This window comes from Carassius auratus, chromosome 32, assembly GCF_003368295.1.
Source record: "Carassius auratus strain Wakin chromosome 32, ASM336829v1, whole genome shotgun sequence".
NCBI lineage: Eukaryota > Metazoa > Chordata > Actinopteri > Cypriniformes > Cyprinidae > Carassius > Carassius auratus.
In genome coordinates, this window is record NC_039274.1 from 6,147,543 (window position 1) to 6,171,367 (window position 23,825).

The 23,825-nt window shown below is 38.6% G+C and overlaps 1 pseudogene; it reads left to right on the forward strand.

Moving 5' to 3' along the window:
* The window catches only part of LOC113051434 (centrosomal protein of 89 kDa-like), a 92,854-nt pseudogene that overhangs the window by 16,905 nt on the left and 52,124 nt on the right, over positions 1-23,825 (forward strand).

Consider the following 23,825-nt stretch of genomic DNA (forward strand, 5'->3'; position numbering starts at 1 on the left):
TCATTTTATTATTCATTTAATTTATAAAAGGTTTTTGGTTTTGCCTTCAGGTAAACAGCAGTAGAGCTGTAATCGGGCCTTAAAAGTTAGGCCCGACAGGTTTCGGCCCGAGCCCGACAAGAACATTTTGATTGACAGCTTTTTTAATGCCCGAACCCGTTTACAGGCCGACATTATTCAAATGTGCGCACGCACACAGCTCTTTTGCCTTTTGTCAAGAATGAGTCATTTATAAATGTTTTAACATAATTTATTCATAACTAACGTAGACTACACCACTTGGTAGTTGCAATAAAGAAATCAAATAAGTCCTCTGTGACATCTTAACAAATTAGCCTATGAATAGACCAACGCACCAATAAAAATGAGTCTTTTTTAACAAATAAAATTAAGATCAATTTTTAATTAAGATGGGTATTTGGCAATAAAGAAATTAAGATAAAGGCTCCGCCGGATTTGCTTCGCCACTAGCAGCTGACATTTAATAAAAGAATAATGCCAACATTAGCATATATATACTCTGTCCACATTATGCATTTAAGACTCAATGAATATTTAGTTATAAAAAAAAAAAACTTTACTCACAGAGATTAGGCTAAGCCTACATGTTTTTGTGGAGTAAAATGATTGAATCACCTGTAGATGTCTTCAGCGCGTTCCTGCACTCACTGATGGTGCGTCATTATTCACTCATTATTCTCATTATAAACATGGTCAAAACTTTTCCACACCTCAGACTTTGCTTTAGTTGCTGGTGCAACCAAAACGTAATCGCCAGAGGCAAGCCTCCGTTTCACCTACTCGGCATCCATTTTCACATCTTTCTACATTTTCGCATCTTTCTCGCGCTAACCGAAACACATCAGATGACCGGAGCGCAAGCCCGAGCCAAACCCGAGCCCGAGTAAGATGATATAAATTAAGCCCGAACCCGTTGGGTCCCATCGGGTCCCGTCGGGTTCGGGCAAAGATCTTAAGCTCTAAACAGCAGTATTTCTTAACCGTTGATGTGAAATGTTAGCTTTTGGAATATTCAGGGTTTGTGTTTTTAAATGGATTAAAAGTCACAAACATACAACAATGGAAAAAACAAACCAAGGAACAAAGTTGTCTCCAATGTTATTTGACCGAACAAGGTCCGCCTCTCTCTTCTTGCTCTTCTTCCCGTTCTCCGTTCTCGGACACGTCGCTCCGCGCGGCCTCGGGCCGCGCTCAGTTCTCCTCCCCCCTCAGCACACGGACTGAGGAGAGGAAAGCCATTTTCATGGCTCATTTGGAAACTTTCATTTTCGTTGTTTTCTTTTCTTTTCTTTACTAAGTTTATTCAACTATTCGCCTCTCCACGCAAGGAAGACGAATTCTGGAACAATGTTTGTTGAACCTTTCAAATACCGCGCGAAGATGAACGAACACCTCTTTGCAACAAAGGAACACGTGACTCCACGCTCACGCCAAGATCCAGCGCAGCTTGCACGCGCGTCACACGGCCTCCGGCCCACGCGCGCAGTTTTCAAAGGACCACGTGACATCACACGTGCGTCGCCGGTACCACGCTCACCCACTGGGCCATGCAAGTATCGTTTTCTATGGAGATTTAAATGCTGCTTTAAAGTGTTGCTATTATTTGATTCGTTGTTGGTTCCACTAAGGTTTACTGACTGATTTTCATACCTGAGCTCATTCTGTGATCTCTCTCGCTTTCTACACTTCTCTCTCTCTCTCTCTCTCTCTCTCTTTTATTTGGATTCCGTTATGTCTTGTAAATGTTTATTGTCTGTATTTTCGTACGCATATTTACTCTGTGTGATTTGTAGTTTGATGTATTACTAGTTGAATTATTAAAAACCCATATATAAAATGATTGGCCTGGACTCCACCCCACTCACATTACGAGTCACTGAGATGTGTCTGATCTTTAGCTACAAGCTCTAAATTTAGAAACTAAATTTATCATAAGGATAGGATAATATTTTCATGGCCAGAGAATACTTTTCCTTGAATTATAAGGCGTGATAACTTTATTGAAAATTGATAGGTCTACAGTGGTGTGCTGGACATACCACGGTTTGATCTGCAGTAATTTACAGTAAGAGATCACAATAATTGATATGAAGAATGTAATATTGACATATTAATGAGTAAATTACAGTGCCCTGTGATTAGTATTGGTATTGGCAATTGAGCTATTTTTCATAATCAATAAAATTAAATGTAACTGTCATCTGAGATATATATATTAATCAAATTCTTGATTAATTATTCAAATTCCCTATATATCATTTGAGTTAATTACTATGTAAAACTCATTGTTGTTACATTTTGGTGGAGATAACGCGGGCATTTCAAACTTCGTTTTGTGAGCAATCAATCTGTGTATATGGTTTTTAATAATTTCTGCACGTGCGCTATGAAATTATGTAACGTTACTGGTGAGATAAGTCGCAAGACGCGAACTCACTCAACTGACTGAGGCAAAAAGCTGGTCAGTCAGCGCTAGGTATTTGTAGAAACTTAACAGTATAGTCACTGTTATTTTTAATGAAAGTAAACTGCAGTATAATGTTAAAAGTATCCTGTTAAGAAAGACCAAAATCTTTTTACAGTGAGAACATTTTAATATGAATAATTAAAAGATGAAGAAATCTTTTATTAGTTGCAACATGTAAATCTGAACATGAGCGATGTTCCTCTGATTCAGTAAAAAGGCCTTGTTATTAAATATCGTTATTGAATTCGTGGTAAACCACAATAATATTCAAAAATAAAACGATAAAAACTCCTGGTCTAAAATTGGCTTAGCTACCCGATTTTTAAACCTAAAACATTTAAATCATAAGTGCTATTTTGATAAATGTTTATTGGAGTCAACAGTTGGAAAATTCCTGTTTTTATTACAGTTGTGTTTTGGAAGTGAACGGATCCTTCCTTCATCCTATGTGAATATATAGCACCTCAGAAATTAAAACTTTCTGTTTGTTACTTGTGATATTTGATGCAGAAAATCAGCCTGACAAACGATCAGATAATTTCTAAGTCATATTGAAATTGTAATTCCTCTATCTAAACACCAGGAGGAACGCGTGGGTTAGAAATTTCAGGGTAAGGGCTTTTTGATTCCAGCTTGCATGAGTGCAAAGCTGCCATCCTGTGGCCATTTCAGATAATGCGCTCTAATTGCTAATCTTTCCCCTTGATGTATTTGAATTAGATGTCTAAATTCTCGATAAATATTTGCATTTACAGCTTTGCTCGTGCGAATATTATTACAGGGAAACAAAAGAATGTTCCCTGCCTTTGACTGTTCACATTTACTTTGAGTTTAGTTCAAACATGATTTGAATTAAAATGTAATTGTTTAATAGTGGAAATCTAGATGTGTCAGGTCAACCACTGATTGACCCACTTAGAAGGTAAGCCATCTAGTGGCAGTCTCCTGTTAAATCGACTAACAGACCTCTGTCTTTTCCATTCTGTTTTGAAATTGCATGTCCACTTTTACCCCTTTTGATTAATCTCACCCTGTTTGATTAATTTCATGATCATTAATGATAACTTACAAGCTATCAATGGTTATTATAGGATATTATTCAGATTTTCCTTTTTAATTCATACATGCTTATTTTAAATTTTGATTTAAACCAGTTTTGAATTTTTAATTTGAATTAAGTTTTCTGCTCAGCAGGTTAAAGACAGAGAAGCAGTACTTCCCCCCCCCCCCCTTGTGGTGAAAACCAGCTACTCCTTCTCCCTTGTTTCATTACTGTCTTTTAATTTGATGTTTATTATTTTTCTTCTCTCTTTTGACTTAGGTTATTTTGATAATTACCATTATTATCATAATTCATTTGTTTTGTTTTATCATGATTAGGTAAAGCTGTTACCTTTCCTCTCTACATATAGTTACTCAATTGATGTTAAACAAACCAAACCTTAATTAACTTTAAGTTTCCTTTGTTCATCCTTTGTGTATTTGATTGTAGAACTCCCTCGGTGATTGGACAGTCATCTCAGGTTTCCAGTGAGCAAGGCTGCCCGACCGGTGTTACCGATACTGGCTGCGAGTGAAACTCGCTCCCTCTTGTCTCAAGAGACATCAGCAATTTTGGCACTCCAAAGGTTGTGCTAAAAGTCACAAGCCGTGCTGTCCTGCGACACGCCAGAGTAACGGAGGACCGGGGACACTGCGGTTCAGTGTTTGGGGAGCACCGGGGAGGTTGACCAAGCCACTGGTTCCCACCTGAATGACTTCAATTCAACCAGGTGAACCAAAAGTGATAAAACCTATCCACTTATTATAAGCCACAGAATATTAGATATTCCCCCGGATATATTTTAAGTGTTCTGACCCTTTTGCTTCTTTAAGCCACACCATATTTCTAGGTTTCCTACCCAGATAGCCCACTCACCTGTTGGCCCTATCTTAAAACCTAGCAGTAGGCTTAGGCCTCCTTATTCTCACTAACACGTTGTGTTTCTATTGTTTTCATCTCATTTCAAGTGTTGTGTTTCACTTTGATCTTTTTCTACCACCTGTTCTGTTGTGATTTGTTTCTTTCATTTCACATAGAGACAGTAACCTGGGAGCCACCAACGAAGTTAAATAGTAGAGCGACCACCAGCAGCCGGTGTCATCACACGACCCGCTAGGCTACTGCCTGTCAAATCTCCATTTCAGGTCCTTCGTTGACCCAAGTTAATTGGCTACTTAACTGTCTGACTGTTTGCATCAGTCAGCCCCAAAATTCTCATAAACGGCACAGCCCGTATGAATATAGCTCGTTAAACGTAGAACGAACTTGCATTGGTCTTTTTGTGTGTGTGTGCTGTGCTTCTCTCACCGACAGAGAATCAGGATGTTCCAGGCATCCAGTCCAGCAGTCCACGGGGGCCACCTCTCGACATGGTTGAAAGCAGTGACGACCCCCTTCCTGCCCAAGGATGCCATTAACCTGCAGCACCCAGAGCAACTAGACACCGAGCTAGATGAACTGATGGCACGCGATCCAAACCAAAGCGACTACTACAGAGAACTCGCCAGGATCTTCAGAAGCCTAGTTCACATTCTCGTCGCCCAGGCACGGCTCAGTGAACGGAGCAACATCGCGGAGAGGCCTGGAAGGACCAGGCCCCAACCCAGAGTCATCTTGATCAGCTCCTCCTCGAGACCCAGAACCAGCGCGAGAAAGAGGACGACACAGATCCAGAGCTACAGACAGGAGTTGAAAGACTTCACAATGCCCTGCAAGATCTTCGCCTCGACACAGATCAAAGAGAACAGCTGGAGAGAGAAGCCAGAAAAGACCTCACCAAAAAACTCCAGCAAGGTGACGCTCTCCTAAAAAGAGCAGAGACTGAACTGAAAGAAAGACACTATAAAACCTGGGCCTGCAAAACACACTTGCAAGCGGCCCGAGCTAAATTCAACAAGCTTACTCTGCAGAGAGACGAGCTCCAAGATGAACTTGACACTGTTCACGCAGAACTGAGACAATCTCACAGATTACAGAGTGGCTGCATCGGAGAAACGCACACCACAAAAATTTCTCCCGGGCCGCCACTCCAACCCTTTCAGCCAAGAACCCAGAGCTGGAAAAGGGGGTGTAGTCTCCCTTCTAAGGAAATCACCAGCCAGCTTACAAGAACATCTGTCAACAACGGAGGGAAGAGAACCCTTCCAGAGAACGCATGTCACCAAACCCTGCACTGCTCACAGAGAACTTCACAAGCTAGCCAGAAGCATCTCTACATTCATTCCAGATCCTGCAGGAGGACATGATGTTCATGCTTCTTTACAAGCCATTGACTTTCATTTGCAAACTGTCGCCAACGTGACAGATGTGAACACATTGTACCTGTTAAAAATCACGGCCAGCCGTGATGTGCATTGCTTTCTGGATCGTCAACCAGAGACTGTCAAAGCGTACTACCAGCAACTGCTACAGACTTTGATTCTTGAATTCTCTGATCCAAACTCAGATCATGGGCTCCTTATTGCTATGGACCTCAAACAGGGCCGATTTGAAAACCCACAGACTTTCTGTAGTCAGCTACGAAACACCTACTTCGGAGCATGCAACGAACCAGGTATGGAACAGGATTTCAACTTAAAAACTCTGTTCCTCCCAAACCTACATGCCAGTTGGAGTTTTCATCTCAGAGTCCCAGCGTGTCCCCGTAACAGAACTACACAAGAGTTACGGAACTTAGCCCACAAAGCTTGCACCAAGCAAAAGACTATTTGTGAAAAGACTGTGAAAAACCCCAACGTCTCTGTCTCTGAGCACTGCTTGGAGTTAACCCTAGATGGCGCTCTACAACACCACAGTCACAGACATCTTTACAGAGAGTCAATACCGTTCCAAGCCAGCAGAGGGCAACACAGTGCAGCCACGTCTGAGACAGCAGAGATCCTGAGGGTGCTGAAAGTTGTCTACACAGACCAACATAGCGGACATGCGGGCTTCTGAAACCTTGATAATGACTTTGTTTTACCACCTCTCAGACCCCTCCATCCACCCTGGCAACCAGTCTACAGTCACTGACAACCAAAGCCCCAGACCACTGCATGATACACAAACCATGCTGCGTGCACAGAACAATATTGTGGGTTGTGCACCGTCTGACATCACAATGCCAGGGCGTGTAATGCCACGGAGCAAAAGGGGGATAAGGCCAATATATTTCCATGACGCAGCATGTGCTGCACCACGCAGCACCAGAGCCACTGACACAACACTGAAGCAAGCGTCATGCCAGCAGCAAGATGTGGCAAAATATGGGCGAGGGCGAGCTAAACCCAGTCACCGCCCACGAAGCAAAGAGACTGTCATGTCCAACCAAAGACAGGCCTTGTTTGTTTCTTTCTCCCCTTTCTCTCTCTCTCTCTCCCTATTATCTGTACCAGGATGCTGCTGTGGTTTGCCGTGCCGTGCTGTCAGCCAAAGAGAGGACAGCTGCCACCGAGAAATCCGCTGAGACTCCTGACTACCGATGACAGGGCACACTACCCCAGCACTGTAACCGAATACAGCTGTACAAGGTTCCGATGGAGAGAGGACTCCCTCACTCACACTGAGGCCGATGTCAAACACCTGTTCAGCCAATATGAGAAAGTGACGGTTACACAAATGGAGTTAGGTGGACACCACCACCGCTCCAAACAGTTCCCGGGAGCTTTGCTTAGAGCCGCTGCTGCCACCAGAATGTTTAACATTGTTATGTCCAGTGTCAATGCAGCGAACCAGACTGTAAACTCCTCGAAACCACTGTTTACTGTCTTCCAGAAGGACTTTACCCAGACTCAGCTGTTTACAGCGTTAACAACAGACATGCTGTGGGAGGTTAGCTCCTCCAAAGACAGCCTAACCACGAGTAAAACCCCACCATACATGATAACCTTAAGCCTTGTGTTAACTGTGCTGTCTTACACCATCACCATGCCAGCTGACCTGCTACGAATGCACCTGGCCAACTCTCTGGATAGCGCCTTCCTACGGCACGTAAACCCCAAACAGAGAGAAGTGAACGTGCTCCTGAACCAACTCATCAGCGAGTCAAACCAAGTCTACAGACCTAAAGACATTGTCAGTGTCAGGATGTGCAACACACAGCTGTACCTGGCCCCAAACATGCACATGTGTACTTTAACCAAAGACATTCATTATCTCTGCCTTAGCAAACCCTTCCTCAGACACAACTCTGAAGGAATCTGCGATCTGCAACCCTGGGTCAGCGATACGCGCTGCCCTGCCGAAGCCAAGCCTCGTACACAAGTCACAGAAACGCGAGCAGAGATTGTGGGTAACAGATGGCTCGTCAACACTCCTGTGCGCTCAGCTACACTGACCTACGACCAGCATGACACCACCACCCGTGCCAACCTGCTGGACCAAGTACTGAAAGGTACCACCCAACACATTGACATTACTCCTGTCGATACAGCCCTCCAAGCACTGTCTCGACAGCCCATTCTGAACCAGTCATCTGCGGTCCTAGCCTGGACTGCTGCCGACACTGCACGGTGCATCTCCACCGTCATTGGTCCCACCCTGACTCTTGGCGTGACCTTCATCCTATACAGGATACTCAACGAGATGCAAACCTCTACAGCCAAACTCACGACAACTGTGGCTGGAGGTCTCCGATGGAATCCCCGGAAAAGGGACGCAAAGTCAAAGACAATACCGAACCTCACCAAGCTGAATCCTCAGCTTCAGGAACCACCTGTCATCATGACCCACCTGCTGCATGACCATCACGATTCACCTGTCATCTGCCCATCCGGATGATTGCCGTCCGATGATGTCCACACAGGGACTTCATCTGACGTAAAGGGGGAGATGTAACAGATATGCAGGTCAGCGATTCATGGGTTAAATTCTGTTTTATAAATTCAGACTGTTGGTACTAAATGCCAGCCTGGCTGGACTTAAATTACTTTACGATACCCATGCGAGCCTCAAAGGATACCTGAAAACCCCCCCAAATTCCTCCAACACACTGGAGACAAAGGAAACCTTTTTGTATAAGTTCCTTACTTTCATTTTATTATTAATATGTATTTTAATTATGTTTTTGGATTGCATAAAATGGTTAATCCTTGTTATGTGAAGAGTATAAGTTGCAAGCTCATACTTTAGGAAATGTCTCTCCTCACTTTAACTTTCTCAAAAAGAAATGTTCTGCAACCCCCACACTCCTTGGTAGCTCGTAAAATTTTACGACCACACAGGACAGGAGAGAAGCCAAGTCACTGGCTTCTTTTGAACAATGCATTCTATGGAATGTATTCATTAACTTTCTGTTTTCATGTTTTATAAATGTATTACGTATTCCCTTTTGGTACATTTAGATGTTTCCCAACATCTGCAGTGTTATCATGTGTTAAACAAATCTTTAAATGTGTAATTCGATCTAAAAATTAGATCTTTGGTCATATATATATTATGTCTAGTCTTGTTCTAATCGTCATGCTTTGACAGACCCACTTATCTAAAGTAAAGTAATGAAAAATGTATTATTCTGGAATTACGAACGTGCTAGAATATCCCTGATGAAATCGGACAAGTCCTAAATCATTAGGGTGGGTTGTTCCCAGAGACAAAGGAACTTTCCCGCCGCTTCAGATCGCGGATGTTCATTGGGTGGTTCACGCGAAAAGAGGCGTGAACATCTCAAGCTATAAGAGTCGACCGAACAAGGTCCGCCTCTCTCTTCTTGCTCTTCTTCCCGTTCTCCGTTCTCGGACACGTCGCTCCGCGCGGCCTCGGGCCGCGCTCAGTTCTCCTCCCCCCTCAGCACACGGACTGAGGAGAGGAAAGCCATTTTCATGGCTCATTTGGAAACTTTCATTTTCGTTGTTTTCTTTTCTTTTCTTTACTAAGTTTATTCAACTATTCGCCTCTCCACGCAAGGAAGACGAATTCTGGAACAATGTTTGTTGAACCTTTCAAATACCGCGCGAAGATGAACGAACACCTCTTTGCAACAAAGGAACACGTGACTCCACGCTCACGCCAAGATCCAGCGCAGCTTGCACGCGCGTCACACGGCCTCCGGCCCACGCGCGCAGTTTTCAAAGGACCACGTGACATCACACGTGCGTCGCCGGTACCCACGCTCACCCACTGGGCCATGCAAGTATCGTTTTCTATGGAGATTTAAATGCTGCTTTAAAGTGTTGCTATTATTTGATTCGTTGTTGGTTCCACTAAGGTTTACTGACTGATTTTCATACCTGAGCTCATTCTGTGATCTCTCTCGCTTTCTACACTTCTCTCTCTCTCTCTCTCTCTCTCTCTCTCTCTCTCTCTCTCTCTCTCTCTCTCTCTTTTATTTGGATTCCGTTATGTCTTGTAAATGTTTATTGTCTGTATTTTCGTACGCATATTTACTCTGTGTGATTTGTAGTTTGATGTATTACTAGTTGAATTATTAAAAACCCATATATAAAATGATTGGCCTGGACTCCACCCCACTCACATTACGAGTCACTGAGATGTGTCTGATCTTTAGCTACAAGCTCTAAATTTAGAAACTAAATTTATCATAAGGATAGGATAATATTTTCATGGCCAGAGAATACTTTTCCTTGAATTATATAGGCGTGATAACTTTATTGAAAATTGATAGGTCTACAGTGGTGTGCTGGACATACCACGGTTTGATCTGCAGTAATTTACAGTAAGAGATCACAATAATTGATATGAAGAATGTAATATTGACATATTAATGAGTAAATTACAGTGCCCTGTGATTAGTATTGGTATTGGCAATTGAGCTATTTTTCATAATCAATAAAATTAAATGTAACTGTCATCTGAGATATATATATTAATCAAATTCTTGATTAATTATTCAAATTCCCTATATATCATTTGAGTTAATTACTATGTAAAACTCATTGTTGTTACAGTTATTTGCCAATTTTGTGGTTCTTTTTAGGGACAAATGACACTGGAGTTTGGTTTGGAGGTCAAATTAGTTTTTAAATTTTTCATCATAATTATACTTTCGATTTTTGTAATTTTCTTTATGAATGTTGGGCTTGTGGTTGGAGTCAGATTCTGCATAATCTTTTGTTCATTAGTTTAAGCACGAGTGTATTTAGAGGATGAGACACTGTGGGGGTTTCATTGGCAAGAAGGGCTTAATATTGAACAGATAGTGTCAGATTGACAGAGGTGATTTCAAAGTGTAAGGGGGATAAGCCCAGTTCAGCGCTGCAGGCATTGTTAGAAGTGCCTTTGTTTAGCCTTAGAATGCTTTTTTGCAAATTTCAATTGTGTTCTTTCTATTAAACTTCTATGCAAATTTTCAGTCTTCAATACTGGTCCCCAAATTTCAATCCTGTACAGTATTGGTTTAATGATTGCGTGATATAATTCGATCCATGTTTTAATTTTTTTTAATTGACCAAACAGTGATTTTATGGCATAAAATGCCGTCTGTAATAATCTTTCTTTCTTTGGTTTCCTTTCTTTGAGTCTCTCTCTCTCTCTTTCTAACACACTTGCAGTGTAGCCAACACTGCCACCAGACTTTACCAGCATTGAATTTAAAGATCTTCCCTTTCAGAGCCACGTATTATGTTTTAAAGGGACAGACAATTGTTTTTCCCACCCTCTCTCTGTAGTCAAGGGTTGAACAATCACATCCATCAGTGATATTTGTGATAAGTACGTCAAAGACAAATTCACACAAAATATGTGCAGCAAGAAATGCAACTTGTACTTTAAACATTTCCCTGGAAAAGATTAGATTAAAGAGATTCATTCCTGTGTCAAGGTGTTATTTTGAGAGCTTAAATATTGAGGACTAAACATTGGTTTGGTGAGAGCTGAGGTGACTTTTTCACTTTGTGCACCTATGCTGCAGTTTCAGATGATCTCTGGCTGAGATGAATACATTTACAGATGCACCAGAGGACGTTCATGCATACCAATATCCTTGAAGTATTTTAGCAGTTTGTGGAGATTTTTTTCCATGGCCACATAAACATAGCCTGTGTTTCTTCTGACAGAAAGAACTACAGAGTCTGAGAGCACGTGCAGAGGAGGTAATTCAGGAAAATGAGAAACTCCATACTCAGGTCAACAAAAGCAGCACTGTCTGCAACAAAGAATGGTGGGTATGAATCTGTTTCTGTGTAATGTAAAAGTTTATGCATTTTTGTGTGCCTGGAATGAAGTCACAGTGGACTGAAATTCCCTCAGAGAATTTTGTTTCACAGAAATTAGAGGAGGAATAGTGAAAGGGAAAAATGTCTGGGGGATTGTGATAGTCCTGAGGGCGATAACAAAAACACGGCTTCTTGTCCTTGAAGCATGCCTTACTCTGCTAGCCATGCTCTTATCACAGGATGAATAGCCTGTTTGATTATGGCTGACGGTCATAAGAGTGTTGATGTTTCAACACAAACAGACTAAGAATATATGTCATTTTCTCTGGTGAAAACAAAGAAGAAGAAAAAAAGAGAGATCTGAACTATATTTCATTCACAGTTTTTGCAGATGCATTCTGTTGTTTATTTGTATTCAGTTGTATTTTTAGTCATTCAGGTTTCCTTTCTTAAAGTCGTAAAATAATCTGACATAAAATGAAAATTCACCCTATCCGTTTTCTATATATGTATGTTATTGACCCTACTGTAAAAAAATTATCCATGCATAAGTTTCTTTACTTTTCTTTTTTTGACCTCGTAATGTTTAATCGAAATCATAAGTCCGTCTTCTGGTGAAATGTCAGACTTCTCTTTAGTGACTTATACCAGACTGTATTAATTTAGTCTGCTTAAATTAGATTGTAAGCTTGCATTCAGATCTTGTTTTTAAGCCATGTTAAATTTTAAATTTTTTGGCATCAGCATGTCATACATACAGTAAAATTGCAGCTTGATAAAAATTCAAATTGTGTGTCTGTAAATGTGAATGCAACGGAGCAGAACCTTTTCTGCATTGTTTAATGAGAATGTCAATCTGAAAACAAAAAAAACCTTTCACTTTAAAGCACTACACCACTCGCTCAGAAATACTTTTTCCTTTTCTCTGAATTTCTGAATTTGAACCTGTATTTGTGTGTACGTGTGTGTACGTGTGGGTTTTAACCCAAAGCTTAGAACTCAGGAAGGCAGTTTGTTTTTACTGGAATTAATGTGTATGACCTAGAGAGGTTCTAGCTTCTGTCTTTGCATTAATTGCCAGCTGTTACAGTCAGCTTGTCTTCTTCATCAGTGAAATAACTCTCATCCTGCTTGCCAGCCTCACGGTTCATTCAAACACTCACACAGGTGTGTGTCTGTGCGTGCGTGCGTGCGTGTGTGTGTGTGTGTGTGTGTGATGTGTGTAGGAGGCACCTGCAGGAACAGGCTCGCTTGGTGCTGGAGGAGAATCAAGTATTGATAGAGCAGTTGGAATTACAGCATTCCAAATCTAAAGAAGCCCACAGCAAACATACACAGGAGGGTATGGTACACACAATCACACTCTCTTAATAGCTCTTAATGCTCTTGGATATTTTTTCTTGCCTTAAGAGCCATACAAACTTCTAGTATGGTTTTGAGTAAAGTCTGACAGTAGATGTAACTGATAAAACAGCTCAAGATTAATGCTGTGGATTTCAGATACAGGTGCTACTATGATATTTATGCTCATTTTCCGGGTTTTTAAAAACCGGGATATTATACCTGGGGTACCCCTTTTCTAACCCGAATATTTGGTCTTGTAAACGCGTTTCGGCATATCCCCATCAAAATGTGTGTTCTGCGCATGTTCTATTCGCAAGGAATCTTGATCTTTTGAGTCTTTGGATACAGGAAGAAGAATCGGAAATGACGCATATTGCGTCTTACGTCCAGACGCTAACCGTGCGTCGCCGTTTACATCGGGATATTGGCGACTGATTACATATTCCATGTATACATGAGTAACTCTCTCTGCTCACGCATGTACACGGGTTATCCCGAATGTTTCAGAAACCCAAATATCGACCTTAACCCGACCATAACCCGAATTTTAACAGCTTGTAAACGTAGTCAATGTGTCAAACAATGGATTTAAGTTTTGAAAGAACTTAAGGTCTGTTTACATGAATAACTATAATATCTATATTAGGTTGACAACAACAGATGATGACATTTAGTGTCAACAAAACTCAGTGAGCATTTCAAGTCAGATTAAAATATTTGTATTATTAATTAATATAAATATATATAAATAATACAACTCACTATCACAGTAATGATAAGAATTGCTTGAGATATTTATGAGATCTCATTTTTCTTAGAGATGGTTAATCCTACATATACAGTACTATATCTTCTATACCTGTATATGTTCAGTATGTTCCTTACTGTGTTCATTTTGCTTATACTGCATGCTTATTTTTCACATAGATACACATTTAAAACACTTCTATATTTCTTTATTTTTGTTTAGTGTGTAAAGTCTCTAAACAGCTGATGTTGTTGGAGTCAGAGAAACAGACTCTGGAAAAAGAGCTAGAGGTGGAGCGTAAAGAGCACCGTGCCCTGAAGACAGAGTTTCAGAGAGAACACTTGGCTCTAGAACATTCTCTGAGCTTGGCTGAACATAATGCTGCGACTGACAAACTCAAAAGGTACCAAACATGCATTTCATGCTAATAGAATAGAAATTTTGAGGGTTTTTTTTTTTTTGGAATTGCGAAAGAAAGCCCATACATTTTCTGTGTGAGTGAGGTGACCAATGAAAATCTGGAATGAGTGAAAAAAGCACAGATGTACTTATCACACACAAGGACACCAACTCATTCCCACACATAAAACATACAGGCAGTTTATGTTGCTTTAGACAAACAAAATGCATCTTTAACTGAACACTTTTTAGGTGTCAGTTTATTCCAAGATGCCATATCAAACATGAACTAGAATTAAAAGTTAGTGAACTAACTTTGATGTTGGCTTGGCCATCTTGGCCATGGGGCAAAAGAGCCACAGTGATTGTGTGCCCAACATTCTTGAGTTGCCCCGCTGCAAAAAAATAAAATAATAATACCATAAAAAATACACCTGCAACAGTCTTTTTCCATGGTCCCTTGCTTTTTTCTTTTTTAATAAAAAGCCTAGGCTATGATAACAGCTACGACAGGGTTGTCTAGTTGAATGCGAAATAAGTCATGCAAAAACCATAATCTCCTAAATACCATTCAATTTAATCTTATTTTAATAGTACTGACAACATATTTTAAGTTATCACACATTACTGAAAAATTAAAGAAGGGACACTATATATAGTATACTTCGGCGAGTCAAGAGCTAAACACAAAGTCCTGTTTCATTACAAAATACTGTAACTTTTATAAACTTTATACTATCACCACAAAATTTTAATTACTATTTATTATAAAATAAATATTTCATAAAACTGAAACTTAAATATATTATTTCTATAGGCTATACAAAACAGAAAAGAAAAAAGACTAAATAATAAGGCTGAATAAGCTGATCTATAGCATGTTAAATGGTGGTTGCCTGTCTATGAATGGTACACCCCAACCACTAAGCTCACAGAAGTGGTTTGACCCAAGTCCTTAGCAGCCAATGACATTGACCTCTTCAAACTGATTTTTAGGGTGTACTTCAGTGTATTTCACGTGAAATACATGTTAAATACCCGCTGATTTTTCACTTGTAAACAACACTATTTAACACGTTAAATAATATTGGATATAACATTGGAGTAATATAGTATTTTAAGAAGCTCTTAAAAATATATATAAATGACTTTACCATGTTGTGCAGCGCCGATAAATAAATAATATTAAATTCGTGTTGTCTACGCATGAAATACACGTATTTAACGTGTTGTTGACGCGTTAAAATTCACGTGTATTTGACCCTCTTGGCCTTCCATACACATGAGATATAATGAAAGGAGACGTGAAAAAAGGACATCGCTTTGTTTTGATATGGATTACTTTATCACAGAATATTTGTTCGGGAGCACTTGTTTAGTTTAAAAGTAGACATGTGAACCTTTCTATAGATATATCTCTCATGTCTCTTCTTTGAGTATTCATGGAGTTACAGTTCATTTTAATGACGTGTTTGTAAATGAAGATCAGCGCAGACCAAGGCTGCAGACAGCACACCTTGTTTGTTATCTTTATTTTATAAGTGCCCAAAGTTTTGTTGTTATTATGTTTGTATCCAAAAAAAGTAGACCCTTTACAGAGACACGTTAAAATTCACGTGTATTTGACCCTATTGGCCTTCCACACATTAGACGTGAAAAAAGGACATTGCATTGTTTTGATATTGATTACTTTATCACAGAATATTTGTTCGGCAGCACTTGTTTGGTTTAAAAGTAGACATGTCAAGCTTTCTATATATATATATATATTTATATCTGTCTCTTCGTTGAGTATTCATGGAGTTACAGTTACTTTTTTCCCCTCGATGTCAAATGATATTTCGTTTTGCACGGCTCAACAAACACCTGGATTTTTCTCTTGTTTGTTCTAATGAGTGGATTGTGTGCATTAATATTTTAAGAAGCTCTTAAAAATATATATAAATGACTTTACCATGTTGTGACGATGGATAGCAATTGATGTGACGTTCAGAACTTCAGCCTGACAGATAAAATCTCACAAGCACATATAAACACTCATTTTCATGTGTATAATATATTCTTCTAAGTGTTTTGTGCCGTTTCGCTGCAGGGTTTTAATGTGAAAGGCTCGGAATTCTCTATTTAGACTTAAAGTGTTCAGAGACATCGCGAGCTCGCGGACATTTGGCTGCCGCGAATATATCATGTTATTACTTTAAACAGTTCAGAAACATCTGAATTCAGCTATTGCTGTGTTCTAACGTGTGGATTGCGTGCAATCGTCGATATAATTTAATTATAAAAGGTCTTAAATAAGAATAAATTCGCTCTTTGTGAGCTCCGTGGAGACAGCCTGAGCTGAGCAGCCGTGATTCTTCTCTCTGATTCTTCTGACTGCTCTCTGCCCAGACTGCGGTCAAGCCAGCCGCACTTCAGAAAAACACCGTCAAGCCAGCCGCGAGTGAAATTTATATGCGCGTGTATTACTATAATTACGGCAATAGCAGGAACAACAGAGAGGGAACGCGCTTTCAGAGCGCTTTTCATCTATACGTTCAGATTTGATCTATGACGACCTTTTTCGCCCATCTGCTCTAATATTCGTGTAACTTATTGTTTTCCTTGACTGCTCTGTATTACTATAATTTTCAGCCTTTCAAAGCATTACAATTATTAGTAGAAAACGAGATATGGGACATTCATTGATTTAGAAGACACTTTTTTATGATGAGAAAGAAGCAATTAAAGGTCAGTTCTTAAAGAAGACATCCCATACTATATCCATACCTCACATAAAACCATTTTACTGGAGCCTTTTAGAGATATAGGATAATATTACACTTTACAAGTCTTTTAAGATCCCATTTCTAACAAGTAGAAAAAAACAATGGTCAGTTCTTATAAGGGACTTCGCATACTATATGCAAACTTCATATCAAACCATTGTACAACAGCATTTTTGAGATATGGGACATTATTACACTTTAAAGGGTTATAAAGATCATATTTCTAATAAATAGAAAAAAACAATGGTCAGTTCTTATCAGGGACGTCCCATACTATATACACAAAAAATCATTTTGCTAAAGCATTTTTGAGATATGGGTCCATATGGCGATTAAGAGGGCTATAAAGACCCCTATAGCGGAGTACAAAACTTTTTATCCACAGGAAGAAGGAGGCGGAAACCGGCCATCAATCAAATAAGGCTTTTAATAACAAAATAAACACAAAACACTGTGACAGCCCTTCACGGACGACTGTCGCTTACAAACAAAAACCAAACACAAACTAAAATCATGGCCTGGCCTGGCCCTCTCTCGTTGTTCACTGTCGTCGCACCCTCTTTTGTATCCTTCCATCTCCACCGCGGGACGCGAGACCGGTGAGTGGAGCAGACGTCGCTCATTTCCAGTCACTCCACTGGCCTCATGCCGTTCTCATGGCTCGCGGCCCCGCCCCACTCATCACAACCCTATTTCTAATAAGTAGAAAAAAAACAAAGGTCAGTTCATATAAGGGACATCCCAAACTATATGCAAACCTCATATCAAACCATTTTACTGCAGCATTTTTGAGATATGCGTCCATATCGCGATTTAGAGGGCTATAAAGTCAACATTTCTAATAAGTAGAAAAAAACAAAGGTCAGTTCTTATCAGGGACATCACATACTATTTGTACCCTTCATATGAAACCATTTTACTGCAGCATTTTTGAGATATGGGACAATACAATGATTTAGAGGGCGATAAAGACACCATTTCTAATAAGTAGAAAAAAACAATAGTCAGTTCTTATCAGGGACATCCCATACTATATGCACACTTCATATGAAACCATTTTACTGCAGCATTTTTAATATATGGGACAATACAATGATTTAAAGGGCTATAAAGACACCATTTCTAATAAGTAGAAAAAAACAATAGTCTGTTCCTATAAGGGATTTCCCATACTATATGCACACCTCATATCAAAACCTTTTACTGCAGCATTTTTGACATATGGGTCCAAATGGTGATTTCGATGGCTATAAAGACACCATTTATAATAAGTAGAAAAAAACAATGGTCAGTTCTTATAAAGCACATGCCATACTATATGCACACCTCATATCAAAGCATTTTACTGCAGCATGTTTGAGATACGGGACATTATTACACTTTAAATGGCTGTAAAGATCCCATTTCTAATAAGTAGAAAAAAACAACAGTCAGTTCTTATCAGGGACGTCCCATACTATATGCACACCTCATATCAAACCATTTTACTGCAGCATTTTCGAGATATGGGACATTATTACACTTTAAAGGGCTATAAAGACCCCATTTCTAATAAGTAGAAAAAAACAATGGTCAGTTCTTATAAAGGATATGCTATACTATATGCACACCTCATATCAAACAATTTTACTGCAGCATTTTTGAGATATGGGTCCAAATGGTAATTTGGAGGGCTATAAAGACATAATTTCTAATAAGTAGAAAAAAACAATGGTCAGTTCTTATAAAGGACATGCCATACTATATGCACACCTCATATCAAACCATTTTACTGCAGCATTTTCGAGATATGGGACATTATTACACTTTAAATGGCTGTAAAGATCCCATTTCTAATAAGTAGAAAAAAACAATGGTCTGTTCCTATAAGGGATGTGCCATACTATTTGCACACCTCATATCAAACCATTTTACTGCAGCATTTTTAAGATACGGGACATTATTACAATATAAAGGGCTGTAAAGATCCCATTTCTAATAAGTAGAAAAAAACAAAAGTCAGTTCTTATCATGGACATCCCATACTATATGCACACCTCTTATCAAACCATTTTACTGCAGCATTTTCGAGATATGGTACATTATTACACTTTAAATGGCTGTAAAGATCCCATTTCTAATAAGTAGAAAAAAACAACAGTCAGTTCTTATCTGGGATGTCCCATACTATATGCACACCTCATTTCAAACCATTTTACTGCAGCATTTTTCAGATATGGGACAATACAATGATTTAGAGGGCTATAAAGACACCATTTCTAATAAGTAGAAAAAAACAATAGTCAGTTCTTATCAGGGACGTCCCATACTATATGCACACCTCATATCAAACCATTTTACTGCAGCATTTTCAAGATACGGGACATTATTACTCTTTAAATGGCTGTAAAGATCCCATTTCTAATAAGTAAAAAAAACAATGGTCAGTTCTTATCAGGGATTTCCCATACTATATGCACACCTCATATCAAACCATTTTACTGCAGCATTTTCGAGATATGGGACATTATTACACTTTAAATGGCTGTAAAGATCCCATTTCTAATAAGTAGAAAAAAGCAACAGTCAGTTCTTATCAGGGATGTCCCATACTATATGCACACCTCATATCAAACCATTTTACTGCAGCATTTTTGAGATATGGGTCCAAATGGTGATTTGGAGGGCTATAAAGGCATCATTTCTAATAAGTAGAAAAAAACAAAAGTCAGTTCTTATAAAGGACATCCCATACTATATGCACACCTCATATCAAACCCTTTTACTGCAGCATTTTTGAGATATGGGACATTATTACACTTTAAAGGGCTATAAAGACCCCATTTCTAATAAGTAGAAAAAAACAATGGTCAGTTCTTATAAAGGATATGCTATACTATATGCACACCTCATATCAAACAATTTTACTGCAGCATTTTTGAGATATGGGTCCAAATGGTGATTTGGAGGGCTATAAAGACATAATTTCTAATAAGTAGAAAAAAACAATGGTCAGTTCTTATAAAGGACATGCCATACTATATGCACACCTCATATCAAACCATTTTACTGCAGCATTTTCGAGATATGGGACATTATTACACTTTAAATGGCTGTAAAGATCCCATTTCTAATAAGTAGAAAAAAACAATGGTCTGTTCCTATAAGGGATGTGCCATACAATTTGCACACCTCATATCAAACCATTTTACTGCAGCATTTTTAAGATACGGGACATTATTACACTATAAAGGGCTGTAAAGATCCCATTTCTAATAAGTAGAAAAAAACAAAAGTCAGTTCTTATCATGGACATCCCATACTATATGCACACCTCTTATCAAACCATTTTACTGCAGCATTTTCGAGATATGGTACATTATTACACTTTAAATGGCTGTAAAGATCCCATTTCTAATAAGTAGAAAAAAAACAACAGTCAGTTCTTATCTGGGATGTCCCATACTATATGCACACCTCATTTCAAACCATTTTACTGCAGCATTTGTCAGATATGGGACAATACAATGATTTAGAGGGCTATAAAGACACCATTTCTAATAAGTACAAAAAAAACAATAGTCAGTTCTTATCAGGGACGTCCCATACTATATGCACACCTCATATCAAACCATTTTACTGCAGCATTTTCAAGATACGGGACATTATTACACTTTAAATGGCTGTAAAGATCCCATTTCTAATAAGTAGAAAAAGGCAACAGTCAGTTCTTATCAGGGATGTCCCATACTATATGCACACCTCATATCAAACCATTTTACTGCAGCATTTTCGAGATATGGGACATTATTACACTTTAAATGGCTGTAAAGATCCCATTTCTAATAAGTAGAAAAAAGCAACAGTCAGTTCTTATCAGGGATGTCCCATACTATATGCACACCTCATATCAAACCATTTTACTGCAGCATTTTTTAGATATGGGTCCAAATGGTGATTTGGAGGGCTATAAAGGCATCATTTCTAATAAGTAGAAAAAAACAAAAGTCAGTTCTTATCAGGGACCTCCCACACTATATGCACACCTCATATTAAACCATTTTACTGCAGCATTTTCAAGATATGGGACATTATTACACTTTAAAGGGCTATAAAGATCCCATTTCTAATAAGTAGAAAAAAACAACAGTCAGTTCTTATCAGGGACCTCCCACACTATATGCACACCTCATATCAAACCATTTTACTGCAGCATTTTTGAGATATGGGTCCAAATGGTGATTTAGAGTGCTACAAAGACCCCATTTCTAATAAGTAGAAAAAAACAATGGTCAGTTCTTATAAAGGACATGCCATACTATATGCACACCTCATATCAAACCATTTTACTGCAGCATTTTCGAGATATGGGACATTATTACACTTTAAATGGCTGTAAAGATCCCATTTCTAATAAGTAGAAAAAAACAATGGTCTGTTCCTATAAGGGACGTCCCATACTATTTGCACACCTCATATCAAACCATTTTACTGCAGCATTTTTGAGATATGGGTCCAAATGGTGATTTGGAGGGCTATAAAGACATCATTTCTAATAAGTAGAAAAAAACAATGGTCAGTTCTTATAAAGGACATCCCATACTATATGCACACCTCATATCAAACCCTTTTACTGCAGCATTTTTGAGATATGGGACATTATTACACTTTAAAGGGCTATAAAGATCCAATTTCTAATAAGTAGAAAAAAACAACAGTCAGTTCTTATCTGGGATGTCCCATACTATATGCACACCTCATTTCAAACCATTTTACTGCAGCATTTTTCAGATATGGGACAATACAATGATTTAGAGGGCTATAAAGACACCATTTCTAATAAGTAGAAAAAAACAATAGTCAGTTCTTATCAGGGACGTCCCATACTATATGCACACCTCATATCAAACCATTTTACTGCAGCATTTTCAAGATACGGGACATTATTACACTTTAAATGGCTGTAAAGATCCCATTTCTAATAAGTAGAAAAAAACAATGGTCAGTTCTTATCAGGGATTTCCCATACTATATGCACACCTCATATCAAACCATTTTACTGCAGCATTTTCGAGATATGGGACATTATTACACTTTAAATGGCTGTAAAGATCCCATTTCTAATAAGTAGAAAAAAGCAACAGTCAGTTCTTATCAGGGATGTCCCATACTATATGCACACCTCATATCAAACCATTTTACTGCAGCATTTTTGAGATATGGGTCCAAATGGTGATTTGGAGGGCTATAAAGGCATCATTTCTAATAAGTAGAAAAAAACAAAAGTCAGTTCTTATAAAGGACATCCCATACTATATACACACCTCATATCAAACCCTTTTACTGCAGCATTTTCAAGATACGGGACATTATTACACTTTAAATGGCTGTAAAGATCCCATTTCTAATAAGTAGAAAAAAACAATGGTCAGTTCTTATCAGGGATTTCCCATACTATATGCACACCTCATATCAAACCATTTTACTGCAGCATTTTTGAGATATGGGTCCAAATGGTGATTTGGAGGGCTATAAAGGCATCATTTCTAATAAGTAGAAAAAAACAAAAGTCAGTTCTTATAAAGGACATCCCATACTATATGCACACCTCATATCAAACCCTTTTACTGCAGCATTTTTGAGATATGGGACATTATTACACTTTAAAGGGCTATAAAGACCCCATTTCTAATAAGTAGAAAAAAACAATGGTCAGTTCTTATAAAGGATATGCTATACTATATGCACACCTCATATCAAACAATTTTACTGCAGCATTTTTGAGATATGGGTCCAAATGGTGATTTGGAGGGCTATAAAGACATAATTTCTAATAAGTAGAAAAAACAATGGTCAGTTCTTATAAAGGACATGCCATACTATATGCACACCTCATATCAAACCATTTTACTGCAGCATTTTCGAGATATGGGACATTATTACACTTTAAAATGGCTGTAAAGATCCCATTTCTAATAAGTAGAAAAAAACAATGGTCTGTTCCTATAAGGGATGTGCCATACTATTTGCACACCTCATATCAAACCATTTTACTGCAGCATTTTTAAGATACGGGACATTATTACACTATAAAGGGCTGTAAAGATCCCATTTCTAATAAGTAGAAAAAAACAAAAGTCAGTTCTTATCATGGACATCCCATACTATATGCACACCTCTTATCAAACCATTTTACTGCAGCATTTTCGAGATATGGTACATTATTACACTTTAAATGGCTGTAAAGATCCCATTTCTAATAAGTAGAAAAAAAACAACAGTCAGTTCTTATCTGGGATGTCCCATACTATATGCACACCTCATTTCAAACCATTTTACTGCAGCATTTTTCAGATATGGGACAATACAATGATTTAGAGGGCTATAAAGACACCATTTCTAATAAGTAGAAAAAAACAATAGTCAGTTCTTATCAGGGACCTCCCACACTATATGCACACCTCATATCAAACCATTTTACTGCAGCATTTTCAGATATGGGTCCAAATGGTGATTTAGAGTGCTACAAAGACCCCATTTCTAATAAGTAGAAAAAAACAATGGTCAGTTCTTATAAAGGACATGCCATACTATATGCACACCTCATATCAAACCATTTTACTGCAGCATTTTCGAGATATGGGACATTATTACACTTTAAATGGCTGTAAAGATCCCATTTCTAATAAGTAGAAAAAAACAATGGTCTGTTCCTATAAGGGACGTCCCATACTATTTGCACACCTCATATCAAACCATTTTACTGCAGCATTTTTGAGATATGGGTCCAAATGGTGATTTGGAGGGCTATAAAGACATCATTTCTAATAAGTAGAAAAAAACAATGGTCAGTTCTTATAAAGGACATCCCATACTATATGCACACCTCATATCAACCCTTTTACTGCAGCATTTTTGAGATATGGGACATATATACACTTTAAGGCTATAAAGATCCAATTTCTAA